Consider the following 14,785-nt stretch of genomic DNA (forward strand, 5'->3'; position numbering starts at 1 on the left):
CATCGACCCCAGAGCTACACATTTTCCAGTAAAGGGTGACCTTTCTAAAACTTCTGCCTCGTTGGGGCAAACTGGCCCCAGGGGGCTCGAGAGAAACAACACGGAAGGCCCCTCCCTAATCTTGAGTCCTCTGGCCCCACCCATTTGGCAGTGACGGGTCTTTGAAAAAAGCCATAATTCCGGTAGCCAAACCTGCCCTTAAAAGTAACCAAAATTGCCCTTAAAATGTAAAATTCTCCATTTCTCCAATGGGCCATAATTCGGTACCGGAAGTACCTAGGGACCCCATCTTCTCAAAAACTGACCCCAAATGGGGCCCTCTGATGACTCAGCGAAGGCCAGGCCTCATGAGGGGGCCAGAGTGGATTGGCATGACAACTTTAGAAAGGTAGGGTCGTGATAGGTGTTTTGCCCCTTAGGACCCCATGGGGCAACAGAGTGGGGCCAGTCCTTTTGCCACTCGGGAAAAGTCCGGTCTGGCCCCATCAACTTCGGCCCAGTCGGAATTCAAAAAATGTTGGCCCCACTTTTAAGGACCCCTGACCCCAAAAGGGCCGATTTGTCCCAAAGCGACCGAGAACGGACCCCTTTTAGGCCCCATCCCAAATTGGGGTCCTCTAGCCCCATCGACCCCAGACCTACAAGTCCTCCAGTAAAGGGTGTCACCCACTTTGGCCCCACTGAGGCAAATAAGTTCCATGGGGCTCCAAGGCGCTCATCACGAAGGCCCCTCCCCAAATTTGGGTCCCCTAGCCCCACCCATTCTCGAGCCCCAAAACTTGCAAAAAGGGTCGAAATCGGCCAAGGGGGCTCTCTTTGAGGGCTCATATCTCGGGACCGGAAATACCTAGGGACCCCAGTTTTTAATCCTGGACCCCACGAAGGGTCTTCGGACGACCCCTATAAGGGCAGGTTCTTAAATGGTCTCACAATAGTTTGGGGTCACCCTCTTAAAAGGGTCATGTCGGAGTAGGGTTTTTCTTATGTATAGCAACCATTGGTGTAGCACCAATCATCGGGGAACCAGTTTAGGTTGAGACCCAATCGGAATTCCTTGAATGTCTCGCGCACTATCATTCTCTCAACAAAGGGGGCGTTACGCAAGCTTCTCTTACCAGAGGTGGCGTTACGCAAGCGTCGCTTATACCTCTGTCAACGTTTGGAATCACGTGATAATATAATCACATGATATAAACAATTATTCTCGTTTCCTTTCCCTTTAAAAGTAGCGCACAGAACACTGGGTAGAGAATGGCGCACTATGTCGAGTGCACGAGACATTCGAGGCGTTCCGATTGGGTTGGGACCTAGGTAAACTGGTACCCTGTTGATCTCGCTTCTCTCGTGTGAAGCACCAATCAGTAGGGAACCAGTTTAGAACCTAAGGTAGTCTCGTGCAACCAGACGCTCGGCTGTCTCCAGAAATCTCCGACGAGCAGAGATTTTCGTTGCAGATTTGCCGAGACAGCCGAGTGTCTGGTTGAACGAGACTAGACCTAGATCGGGTATGACGTAACAATGGAAGCCGGGAGCGGTATGACGTAGGAATGCAAAAGCGTACAAACTCCCCGTCGAGGCCTCACTGCGTCACCTATGTATAGACATCTCCTATGTGACGCAGTACAATATACAGATTTGTATATTGTGAGTCCGCGATTATCACGCGGGCAAATAACACTAAAGAAGTAGTTCGTAGTTAAAGCTTGAAAATATTGACATTAAGAGCATATATATAAAAGTATGGATTTTATTTTAAATATAAAATGATCAAAAGATCATTAAAGAGAAGGGAGACTGTTCAAATTATAGTGTAAAGTAATAAACTTGTTGTTTACGTTCTTGATTTGAACTATTTACGTTTGACATTATGGTTCTTTTTTCGTCATTCTACAGTGACGTCACACAGTATACAATCGCTATCCCATAATGCCTAACTGGAAGAATTTGGTTTGTGAGCAAACGAACTCTGGCGGAAGTTTGAAGAGCGATATGACGTTAAGTCGAGCATGACGTAACAATGGGAGTTATTAGCTTTACGTCGGGAAAATAACGTTAAAAAAATTGAAATAGCAGAGAACACAATGACGTAACAATTGCAGTAATATGTGATATAGGTGTAATGGTATTTTGTAGTATGGGTGGTGGTATATGGAGTATGGGCAGTGTAATAGTATGTGGTGTATAGGTTGTAGTTGATAGTGTATGGGTGGTATACACCACATACCACCACCCATACAATCACCTATATCACCTCCTATACATACATGGTACCACTGGCACACTTATTATTAACACCTTTAAATACTACGCCGACTTGATCGATTTTTCCCTTGTCATTGCTACGTCATAGCGCTCTTGGCTTTCTCAATTTTTTCTGCGTTATCATTACAACATAGCGCTCCCAACTTCTATTGTTACGTCATATCCGACTTGACGTCACAGGTCTCTTGTATTTTTATATCATACCCTAAACTGGTTCCCCGCTGATTTGCAAGAGAAGCGAGGTCAACAGGGTACCATTTCATATCATACCCGACCTAGTTCATCCCAATCGTAACTACTCGGCTATTTCCGCAACCGCAAATGAACCTCATATGTGGATCGACGCCATCATAGTCTATTACCATGTGTACAGAAATGCAACTATGACGTCACAGGCGTACGTTACAATATGAAACGCGAGCTTTCAAATGCATTTAAGATATCATACATGTCTAAGGTATTCTACCACTATTATTTTTTACTTTTCTGTTTATGTATTGGAGTGAATAAGACGTTAATGATACCAAAACTGAATCTCTGGTGAAAATATAAATAATACATTATACAAGGATTCGGTTTTGGCCTTTTAACCTAATCCACAGGCGCGCTTCCGGCGAAGAAATGCATCAATTTGATGCAATTCTTGCGCCGATCCACGTCCGAGTCTTTTTACCGGTTACGGAAAAAGGCGAGCGCGTGATCCGATTGAGTCCATCCTAATCCTACGTCATTGACATTTTACGTTATAGCGCTAATGGCTTATATTGTTACATCATCACTTGACCTTTGACCCACCTATCAATGCTGTTTATACTTACAAGGAATGTGATATTGCAGAAAAGAAGGATCAATTATACGCGTAACTCTCAATTAGATTTTTCACCCAAGATTTATAATAAATCATTTCTTTTTATGGTAATGTTGGTATATCAGTAACAATTCTGATTACATATACATGTAGTTGCAATATCTCAAGCTCTCTCAATGCAATGATACATGCTTTTGCCCAGAATATGATGATATATCTTGAGTATATATTTGAATACAGATAAAAATATTATTATCTTACCTTCACTCAGAGGACTTATTGATTAAACTGCAAAATCAAAATAAATGAGGAGCCTTTCTTTTATACTGCAGTCGGAGAGAGAGGGGGAGAAAAAGAAAGGGAGAGAGAGAGGGATGAATAGAGAGATAAAGAGGTGAGAATGAGAGAGAGATAAAGAGGAGAGGGTAGAGAGTGAAGGGAGAGAGGGGAAGGGTGGTACAGAGAGAGGAGGAAGAAGACAGGAGACATGGAGAGAGAGGAGGAGGAAGGGTGGGGAGAGAGAGGGGCAAGAGAGAAAGGGAAAGACAGGCATGGAGGCATTGAGTAGGGAGAGATAGATTAGACCGAGAGTGAGTGAGAGGAAAGGTGGGAGGAGGTAGACAGACAAGAGAGCGAGAGAAAGAAAGACAAGAGAGCGAGAGAAAGAAAAACAGTAACAACTAACACCCAATATAATATGTGCACACATTCATTTACAAACTATCATAGCTGATGAGCTTAATCAGTCTATCAAAAATTAAAATTCCGTACTAAATGTTGTTTTAATTTGATCTAGTCAATGCAACATGGTGATTATTTCATAACGTTTAAGGATGTCCATGGAGATTTTTTAATCATTACAGTGTAGCGTCATTTCCATTACAGTACGAAGTGTTTCTCATTTACTAGTATTATACATCTTAGTTCCATAGTAATAACTATCCTAGGCGCGAAATACGTTATTGTAATAGCTTCATTTGTGCACAATAGTCCCCAAAGACAGCTTAGCAAAACACCATAGGAATTGGCTTAGCTGTCCAAGGATTACTAACTCCGTATCTCTAAAAGGCAGATCTTATGAATCGATCTTTGTATAGGAAATCAAAAATACTATCCTTAAAAGGCAGATTAGTACCGTAGCCTACAAATCGTACTACACTCGTCGTTATGCGTTGCTGATTAACTCAGTATCCCTGAAAGGCAGGTTTGCCATAGGGCTCGCTGGGTGGCAAAGCTTATCTGGTATCCCTCAAAAGTAGGTGTTTAGATCGCCCGGGAACCCGGGCTAGTTAAGCCCTATTAATAAACTTGGTATCCCTGAAAGGCAGGTCTAGCATAGGGCTCGCTGGGTGGTAAAGCTTATCTGGTATCCCTCAAAAGTAGGTGACTGTAGCGCCTGGGAACTTGGGCTAGTTGAGCGTCGATAATTAACTCGGTATCCCTAAATGGCAGGTCTGATATAGGGCTCGTTGGGCGATAAAGCTTATCTGATATCCCTCAAAAGTAGGTGACTTTAGCGCCCGGGAACTTGGGCTAGTTGAGCGTCGATAATTAAATCGGTATCCCTGAAAGGCAGGTCTGATAAAGGGCTCGTTGGGTGGCAAAGCTTATCTGGTATCCCTCAAAGGTAGGTAACTTTAGCGCCTGGGAACTTGGGCTAGTTGAGCATCGATAATTTAGACGGTATCCCTGAAAGGCAGGTCTGATATAGGGCTCGCTGGGTGGCAAAGCTTATCTGCTATCCCTCAAAAGTAGGTAACTTTAGCGCCTGGGAACTTGGGCTAGTTGAGCGTCGATAATTAACTCGGTATCTCTGAAAGGCAGGTCAGATATAGAGCTCGCTGAGTGACAAATCTTATCTGGTATCCCTCAAAAGTAGGTGTTTAGATCGCCCGGGAACCCGGGCTAGTTAAGCCCTATTAATAAACTTGGTATCCCTGAAAGGCAGGTCTAGCAAAGGGCTTGCTGGGTGGCAAAGCTTATTTGGTATCCCTCAAAAGTAGGTGTTTAGATCGCCCGGTTACCCGGGCTAGTTGAGCATTGATGATTAACTTGGTATCCCTGAAAGGCAGGTCTAGCATAGGTCTCGCTGTGTGGTAAAGCTTATCTGGTATCCCTCAAAAGTAGGTGATTTTAGGGCCCGGGACCCGGGCTAGTTGAGCCTTGATAATTAACTCGGTATCCCTGAAAGGCAGGTCTAGCATAGGGCTCGCTGGGTGGTAAAGCTTATCTGGTATCCCTCAAAAGTAGGTGTTTAGATCGCCCGGGAACCCGGGCTAGTTGAGCCTTGATAATTAACTTGGTATCCTTGAAAGGCAGGTCTAGCATAGGGCTCGCAGGGTGGTAAAGCTTATCTGGTATCCCTCAAAAGTAGGTGTTTAGATCGCCCGGGAACCCGGGCTAGTTGAGCCCTATTAATGAACTTAGTATCCCTGAAAGGCAGGTCTGGCATAAGGCTCACTGGGTGGTAAAGCTTATCTGGTATCCCTCAAAAGTAGGTGTTTAGATCGCCCGGGAACCCGGGCTAGTTGAGCCCTATTAATGAACTTAGTATCCCTGAAAGGCAGGTCTGGGATAGGGCTCGCTGGGTGGTAAATCTTATCTGGTATCCCTCAAAAGTAGGTGTTTAGATCGCCCGGGAACCCGGGCTAGTTGAGCCCTATTAATAAACTTAGTATCCCTGAAAGGCAGGTCTAGCATAGGTCTCGCTGGGTGGTAAAGCTTATGTGGTATCCCTCAAAAGTAGGTGACTTTAGGGCCCGGGAACCCGGGCTAGTTGAGCCTTGATAATTAACTCGGTATCCCTGAAAGGCAGGTCTAGCATAGGGCTCGCTGGGTGGTAAAGCTTATCTGGTATCCCTCAAAAGTAGGTGATTTTAGGGCCCAGGAACCCGGGCTAGTTGAGCCTTGATAATTAACTTGGTATCCTTGAAAGGCAGGTCTAGCATAGGGCTCGCAGGGTGGTAAAGCTTATCTGGTATCCCTCAAAAGTAGGTGTTTAGATCGCCCAGGAACCCGGGCTAGTTGAGCCCTATTAATGAACTTAGTATCCCTGAAAGGCAGGTCTGGCATAAGGCTCACTGGGTGGTAAAGCTTATCTGGTATCCCTTAAAAGTAGGTGTTTAGATCGCCCGGGAACCCGGGCTAGTTGAGCCTTGATAATTAACTCGGTATCCCTGAAAGGCAGGTCTAGCATAGGGCTCGCTGGGTGGTAAAGCTTATCTGGTATCCCTCAAAAGTAGGTGACTTTAGGGCCCGGGAACCCGGGCTAGTTGAGCCTTGATAATTAACTCGGTATCCCTGAAAGGCAGGTCTAGCATAGGGCTCGCTGTGTGGTAAAGCTTATCTGGTATCCCTCAAAAGTAGGTGTTTAAATCACCAGGGAACCTGGGCTAGTTGAGCCTTGATAATTAACTCGGTATCCCTGAAAGGCAGGTCTAGCATAGGGCTTGCTGGGTGGTAAAGCTTATCTGGTATCCCTCAAAAGTAGGTGTTTAGATCGCCCGGTTACCCGGGCTAGTTGAGCCTTGATAATTAACTCGGTATCCCTGAATGGCAGGTCTAGCATAGGGCTTGCTGGGTGGTAAAGCTTATCTGGTATCCCTCAAAAGTAGGTGTTTAGATCGCCCGGTTACCCGGGCTAGTTGATCCTTGATAATTAACTCGGTATCCCTGAATGGCAGGTCTAGCATAGGGCTCGCTGGGTGGTAAAGCTTATCTGGTATCCCTCAAAAGTAGGTGATTTTAGGGCTCAGGAACCCGGGCTAGTTGATCCTTGATAATTAACTTGGTATCCCTGAAAGGCAGGTCTAGCATAGGTCTCGCTGTGTGGTAAAGCTTATCTGGTATCCCTCAAAAGTAGGTGTTTAAATCGCCGGTTACCCGGGCTAGTTGAGCCTTGATAATTAACTTGGTATCCCTGAAAGGCAGGTGTAGCATAGGTCTCGCTGGGTGGTAAAGCTTATCTGGTATCCCTCAAAAGTAGGTGACTTTAAGGCCTGGTTACCCGGGCTAGTTGAGCCTTGATAATTAACTCGGTATCCCTGAAAGGCAGGTCTAGCATAGGGCTCGCTGGGTGGTAAAGCTTATCTGGTATCCCTCAAAAGTAGGTGATTTTAGGGCTCAGGAACCCGGGCTAGTTGAGTCTTGATAATTAACTCGGAATCCCTGAAAGGCAGGTCTAGCATAGGTCTCGCTGGGTGGTAAAGCTTATCTGGTATCCCTCAAAAGTAGGTGATTTTAGGGCCCAGGAACCCGGGCTAGTTGAGCCTTGATAATTAACTTGGTATCCTTGAAAGGCAGGTCTAGCATAGGGCTCGCAGGGTGGTAAAGCTTATATGGTATCCCTCAAAAGTAGGTGTTTAGATCGCCCGGGAACCCGGGCTAGTTGAGCCCTATTAATGAACTTAGTATCCCTGAAAGGCAGGTCTGGCATAAGGCTCACTGGGTGGTAAAGCTTATCTGGTATCCCTCAAAAGTAGGTGTTTAGATCGCCCGGGAACCCGGGCTAGTTGAGCCTTGATAATTAACTCGGTATCCCTGAAAGGCAGGTCTAGCATAGGGCTCGCTGGGTGGTAAAGCTTATCTGGTATCCCTCAAAAGTAGGTGACTTTAGGGCCCGGGAACCCGGGCTAGTTGAGCCTTGATAATTAACTCGGTATCCCTGAAAGGCAGGTCTAGCATAGGGCTCGCTGTGTGGTAAAGCTTATCTGGTATCCCTCAAAAGTAGGTGTTTAAATCACCAGGGAACCTGGGCTAGTTGAGCCTTGATAATTAACTCGGTATCCCTGAAAGGCAGGTCTAGCATAGGGCTTGCTGGGTGGTAAAGCTTATCTGGTTTCCCTCAAAAGTAGGTGTTTAGATCGCCCGGTTACCCGGGCTAGTTGAGCCTTGATAATTAACTCGGTATCCCTGAATGGCAGGTCTAGCATAGGGCTCGCTGGGTGGTAAAGCTTATCTGGTATCCCTCAAAAGTAGGTGATTTTAGGGCTCAGGAACCCGGGCTAGTTGATCCTTGATAATTAACTTGGTATCCCTGAAAGGCAGGTCTAGCATAGGTCTCGCTGGGTGGTAAAGCTTATCTGGTATCCCTCAAAATTAGGTGTTTAAATCGCCCGGTTACCCGGGCTAGTTGAGCCTTGATAATTAACTTGGTATCCCTGAAAGGCAAGTGTAGCATAGGTCTCGCTGGGTGGTAAAGCTTATCTGGTATCCCTCAAAAGTAGGTGACTTAAGGCCTGGTTACCCGGGCTAGTTGAGCCTTGATAATTAACTCGGTATCCCTGAAAGGCAGGTCTAGCATAGGGCTCGCTGGGTGGTAAAGCTTATCTGGTATCCCTCAAAAGTAGGTGACTTTAGGGCCCGGTTACCCTGGCTAGTTGAGCCTTGATAATTAACTCGGTATCCCTGAAAGGCAGGTCTAGCATAGGGCTCGCTGGGTGGTAAAGCTTATCTGGTATCCCTCAAAAGTAAGTGTTTAGATCGCCCGGTTACCCGGGCTAGTTGAGCCTTGATAATTAACTCGGTATCCCTGAAAGGCAGGTCTAGCATAGGGCTCGCAGGGTGGTAAAACTTATCTGGTATCCCTCAAAAGTAGGTGTTTAGATCGCCCGGTTACCCGGGCTAGTTGAGCCTTGATAATTAACTCGGTATCCCTGAAAGGCAGGTCTAGCATAGGGCTCGCTGGGTGGTAAAGCTTATCTGGTATCTCTCAAAAGTAGGTGACTTTAGGGCCCGGGAACCCGGGCTAGTTGAGCCTTGATAATTAACTCGGTATCCCTGAAAGGCAGGTCTAGCATAGGGCTCGCTGGGTGGCAAAGCTTATCTGGTATCCCTCAAAAGTAGGTGTTTAGATCTCCCGGGAACCTGGGTTAGTTGAGCCTTATTAAGTAACTTGGTATCCCTGAAAGGCAGGGCTAGCATAGGCTTCGCTGGGTGGCAAAGCTTATCTGGTATCCCTCAAAAGTAGGTGTTTATATCGCCCTGGATCTTGAGTTAGTTTGGTCTTAATAATTAACTCGATATCCAAAAGCAGGTTTTGAGGAATGGTCTTTTTAGTGAGTTATAATGTTGAATGAAAGTTTTGAGTTGATTTTGTGTACTGAATGAGGGGGGGGGGGGTAATTAAAATAATTTCTATGATTAACTTTTGATCAAAAATACCCTTCTGTACTTTCAAAAATAATTTCTAAAGATATGTTACTTTGACCACCGCTAGATATCATCAGTTTTGCTTTTAATAAGACTTCTTATTAAATATTATTTTTTTCCATGTTGCATTCGCTGTTTTATCTACTTCCTAGGGGCGAGATCGAAAGTTCAATGTCTGACAAAAAAAACTAAATTCACATAGTTTTTACGTCCCCCCCCCTATCCGCCCCCACAACGACCCCCTAAACTAGATATGATGAGTGTTTAAACTATAATCGATTAACAAGTAAGAACAAACGAGTATAAATAACTCTGTATACCCTATCTTCTGTTTATTCACAAATGAAAGTGTAGATTAAAACTATCAAATGTTCATTAAAATGTAATATCGTCATGTAGTTTTAACAGTCACTTGTCTTTCTCCTTTTTCGACTAATGTGTAATCGATGTCGGATGAGAGAAACTTACAGAAGTTTTAACACCCCCCCCCTCCTCCCCCTAACTATTTGAATTTAGATTTTTATCCGAAATCAATCTGTTGATCTCGCCCCTTACAGTTTTTTATATCAAATTTCTTACTGTTTTTAACATCTGAGAGAATTAGGGTTTGATTAATTATGTTAATTAAATAATACTCTGTATACTTTCTATCAAATCGTATTTCTCTCCATATTGCGTTCATTGCTTTATTTATTTCTTACATTTTTAATAGTTCAGCTAATTAGGGTTTAATTAGTAATCTTAATTAGGAAAAAAAATCCCAACAATTTTCTTTGCCTTCTTTGTCGTAAACACATTTCTTTACGAAATTATTCGACGTACAACTTATCTTTCTATCTATGATCAGGGGCAAGTAACTCGTGGGTCACCTGCTTTTGAGGGATACCATCTAGTCATAACCTTTCCCTCCCTTCTACAATCGTATTCATTCTCAAGTCAAAGTACTTTCTCCGATTGCTACCATTACCTTAAGCGTCGAAAAGACTTTGACAGGCGTGTCAGAATAAACGGTTAACAGACGTCTCGACTCTAGGGAAGTTCGGCTCTAAGTGTTCTAAACATCTCGAACGATTTTATAGTGATAAACTTCTATGATTTTCGACATTTGTGTATCAATGTTTTATGAATATTGTAGACTTTTTTACTTATAAAGCAAAGCAATGTTATCGCAAATTTTTAGGACTACTTACAAATGTATTAACCCGGAGATCCGCCACTAATTAGTTACACAAGTTGTGTGGTTACAACAGTCTTCACTTATCATTTTAATTTCATTGGATGATAAAATAGATGACGTTAATATTTTGAATACCTTGTATACGCAAAAGAATTTAACTATACGATGTTTATTTTTCAAATTATAACTTCAGTGGCGAATGGGCGGATCCCCCGTCCCATTCCCATCCCTCACGCATAATACTAATTATTTCCCCAGCCACTTAATGACCAGATATACACGACTATTGAATGTAAAGCACTTTTCAGTCATTGTGTACTCCCAATTAATTAACAATCTACCCTCGTAAATCATAATCGTTACGCTTCGTTGGACATGAAACCTTAAATCAATCCATTGACACTACTTAGTCAACGATTTTGTATTGTGATAAATTTCTATGATTTCGGACATTTATATATCAGGATTATCTGATTTATTTATCAGTGTTCAAAAAGCAAAGTACATGTACCGTTACAACGATTTTATACCTACTTCTTATAATACCCCCCTGGATCCGCCACTAGCTAAATTAATTCTGGTGATGCCTATAACAGCGGTACGTACATGTACTCACCTATCATTCTAACTTATTGAAAGTTAAAATAAATGTAGATATAATGTAAACATTTTGAATACTATATATATATATATATATATATATATATATATATATATATCATATGATGAAGGCATGCCTTCATCATATGATGTTATGATGTTTATTAACTTTAGTGGTGGATAACCGAGAACGACACCCCACCCCTACTTCGCACAATTCAATTTCTAATATTGACAAGCGGCCCATTTTGACCAGATAGACATTACCCTTGAACGTAAAACACTGGTCAGTCATTGTGTATTTCTAATAAACAAACTTCATCATTGAATACAGACCGTTATGTTGCCACTGACACTACTTAGTCGTGAGTTGATTTTGTAGGTGATAGATTCCTATGATCTTTACTCGTATGTTTCATTGCTTATTTGGAGTTTTTATTTGTTTGGTTTTTCCCCCTTCTTCTTCTTCTTCAAGAGCAAAGTATTGATATTGCAGTTTAACCCCCTGGAACCACCAGTTATTAGGTAGACGTATTGTGTTGATCTACTAATTAGGTAAATGAAGTCAATGGATATCTGCGGTAATATTTAGCGTTATTCACTTAATATTAGCTTCCTAACTATATTGAAAGTTGAAATAAACAACGTTAACATTTCGAATACTTTAAATATCTAGGATACATAATCATACGAGGATTATTTTTTAATATTTTGAAATTAGAAAAACAACTTTAGAGGCGGAGGAGCGGAAGCCATCCCTCTTCCTGCAGGATTTATGGTCCAAAATTGACAAAAGGCTCGTTTTGACCAGATAGAAATGGCACTTTCAAACGGAAAATATTGGTCAGTCATTGTGTACTTCCAATTAAAAAAACTACTCCCATTGTAACTCTACTTAGTCCCTGGTATTCTACAATGTACAATTTGAATATTTCATATCTGTATGGTATAAACAGTCACACGATGTTTAGTTCGGAAATTAAAAAAAAATGTAGTGGGTACACTGGTCAGTCATTGTGTATTCCCAATTAACAAACTACCCTTTTAAATCCTACTCGTTACGGTTCGTCAGACATGACAACATATCCGAACTAGTCTTGTATGTATGGATGTACTTGTTTATTGTAATTAAGGTCTGCTTCGCAATGAAAACCTGTTATCATTGACAATTAATTGTTATTCCACTTAGTCATCGACTTTTTATGTGATACATTTCTATGATCACGGACATTTATACATATATCAGGGTTGTCTTGTCAGGGTTTATTTATCATTATTCCAAAAGCAAAGTACTGTTATCACGATTTTATGCCTACTTCTTACCCCTCTGGATCCGCCACTAGCTAGATAATTTTGGTGATGCCTATAACAGCGGTACTCATCTATCATTGTAACATTATTGGAAGTTAAAATACAAGTAGATATAATGTTAACATTTTGAATACTTTACATATATACATGTTAAGGAATTCATCATATGATGTTTATTAACTTTAGTGGTGGATGACTGAGAGCGAACATCCCCCTCTCCCTCGCACAATTCAATTTCTAGAATTGACAAGTGGCCCATTTTTACCCTTGAACGTAAAGCACTGGTCAGTCATTGTGTAATTCCAATTAACGAACTTCACCATTGAGTCCTGACCGTTACGCTTCGTCAGACACTAACCCACTAATACTACCTAGATACTGATTTTGTACGTGATAAATTCCTGTGATCTTTACTAGTATGTTTCATTGTTTATTTGGAGTTTCTATTTGTTTGGGTTTTCTATTTTCTTCTTCTTCAAAAGTAAAGTATTCATATTGCAATTTAACCCCCTGGATCCGCCACTTTTTAAAGTAAATGTATAAATATAATTGTGTTGATCTATAATAATTAGGTAAATGAAGTCAATGGATATCTGCGGTAATATTCAGCGTTATTCACTTAGCTTCCTAACTATATTGGAAGTTGAAATAGACAACGTTAACATTTTGAATAATTTAAATATTTAGAATAGATAATCGTGTTTATTTTTGAATATTTTGAAATTTAAAAAAAAAAACTTTAGCGGCGGAGGAGCAGAAGCCACCCCTCCTCCTGCAGGATTTATTGTCCAAAATTGACAAAAGGCTCGTTTTGACCAGATAGAAATGGCACTTGAACGGAAAATACTGATCAATCACTCTACTTAGTCCCTGATATTCTATACAATGTACAATTTCAATACTATATGTACAGGAAATAATCACACGGATATAAAAAAAAATATAGTGGCCCAACTGGTCAGTCATTGTGTATTCTCAATTAACAAACTATCCTTTTAAATCCTAGTCGTTACGCTTCGTCAGACACGACAACATAACAGATTGACCCTAACCGAACAAGTCTTGTAATTAAGGTCTTCTGCTCCCAAATGGAAACCTGAATAAGATATCATTAAGGTCTTCCGTTTCCAACGGAAGATTCCGTTGTTCTTGACACTACTTAAATAATAATAATAAAATTTAAAAAAAATAGTGGTCCCACTAGTCAGTCATTTTGTATTCCCAATTAACAAACTACCCTATTAAATTCTACACGTTACGCTTCGTCAGATACGAGATCATAAGTCATTGACCCTAACCTATCTAGTCTAGTATATATGGGTTTTTTTATTACTGTAATTCAGGTCCTCCGCTTCCAACTGAAGACCTCATTGTTATCTCTGTTATCATTATGGTCTTCCGCTTCCAAAGAAAGATTTCGTTGTTATTTTTGACACTACCTAGAGACATAATCTCGAACATTTATGTATTGATGATTTGTTGTTTGTTGTAATTTTTGGTGGAAGCTTTACTGGAGTTGAAATAGTTACGGTTGATATTGGAAATAGATTTTACAATGAAGAACTAATACTGTCTTCATTACTAGGAAAACTTTAGTAGCGGACTGATCAAAGCACCCACCCTTTCCCCAACCCCTCGACCAGCCATCACGTATAGTTCATTTTCCAAAATATATAGATGCAACACTTGATCGTAAAATAGTGATCAATCAATGCATATTCCTAATCAACAAAATACCTTTAAAAGTGCGACATTTAACTCTGGACACGATAAAAGTGCGGAGTTTTTTGTCTATGACAACCACATATTTTCTTCAATAAAAACACTGAAATTTCACTCTGTCATTAAATGTACGTATACGACGCGATCTAATCAAGCCGGCATAGAGGCACCCCATGCGAAAATTACCCTTATCAAATGTTACATACTTCGGATTTTTATTGAGCTTAATCCTAAATATTGCACATCTAGATAATTTTCCAAAAATATATGAAACTTTTTACTTGTATCAAAATTCTTTCTGTTTTACATCTTCTAAATTTTACCATAGAGTTAACTAACAGTCTCACTTGCGGAATTAAGGGGTGTGGAGATCGCACCCCCCCACCCCCCCACCCCCATCATTTCAAAGATAAGAATTTAATGTGCTTGAAATTGCTCTGCTTCAATATTTTCTCCCGTAAGGGAGAGGGACAACCCCTCCCGAACCACCCTAACCGTGATTTGGTTAGTCCTCAATTGCAAAGCTCCTGTAGTCCAATATCCAGTATCCAGTTAATGTAGGGCTTTTACATGTAATATGTATATCAGATATGTTTTATCCCGTGGGGATCCGGTGTTGTATCATAGACCCCCCCCCCCGGAAAAACGGGCCCGGAATTGCGCCCCAGCATATAATTTCCCCCTATGTACAAAGTCAGTAAAGAGTCTCCCCTTTGGCGGAAAAATCACCCTGGTATATATAGAACCCCCCCCCC

The sequence above is a fragment of the Ostrea edulis genome, chromosome 10 (genome assembly GCF_947568905.1).
Source record: "Ostrea edulis chromosome 10, xbOstEdul1.1, whole genome shotgun sequence".
NCBI lineage: Eukaryota > Metazoa > Mollusca > Bivalvia > Ostreida > Ostreidae > Ostrea > Ostrea edulis.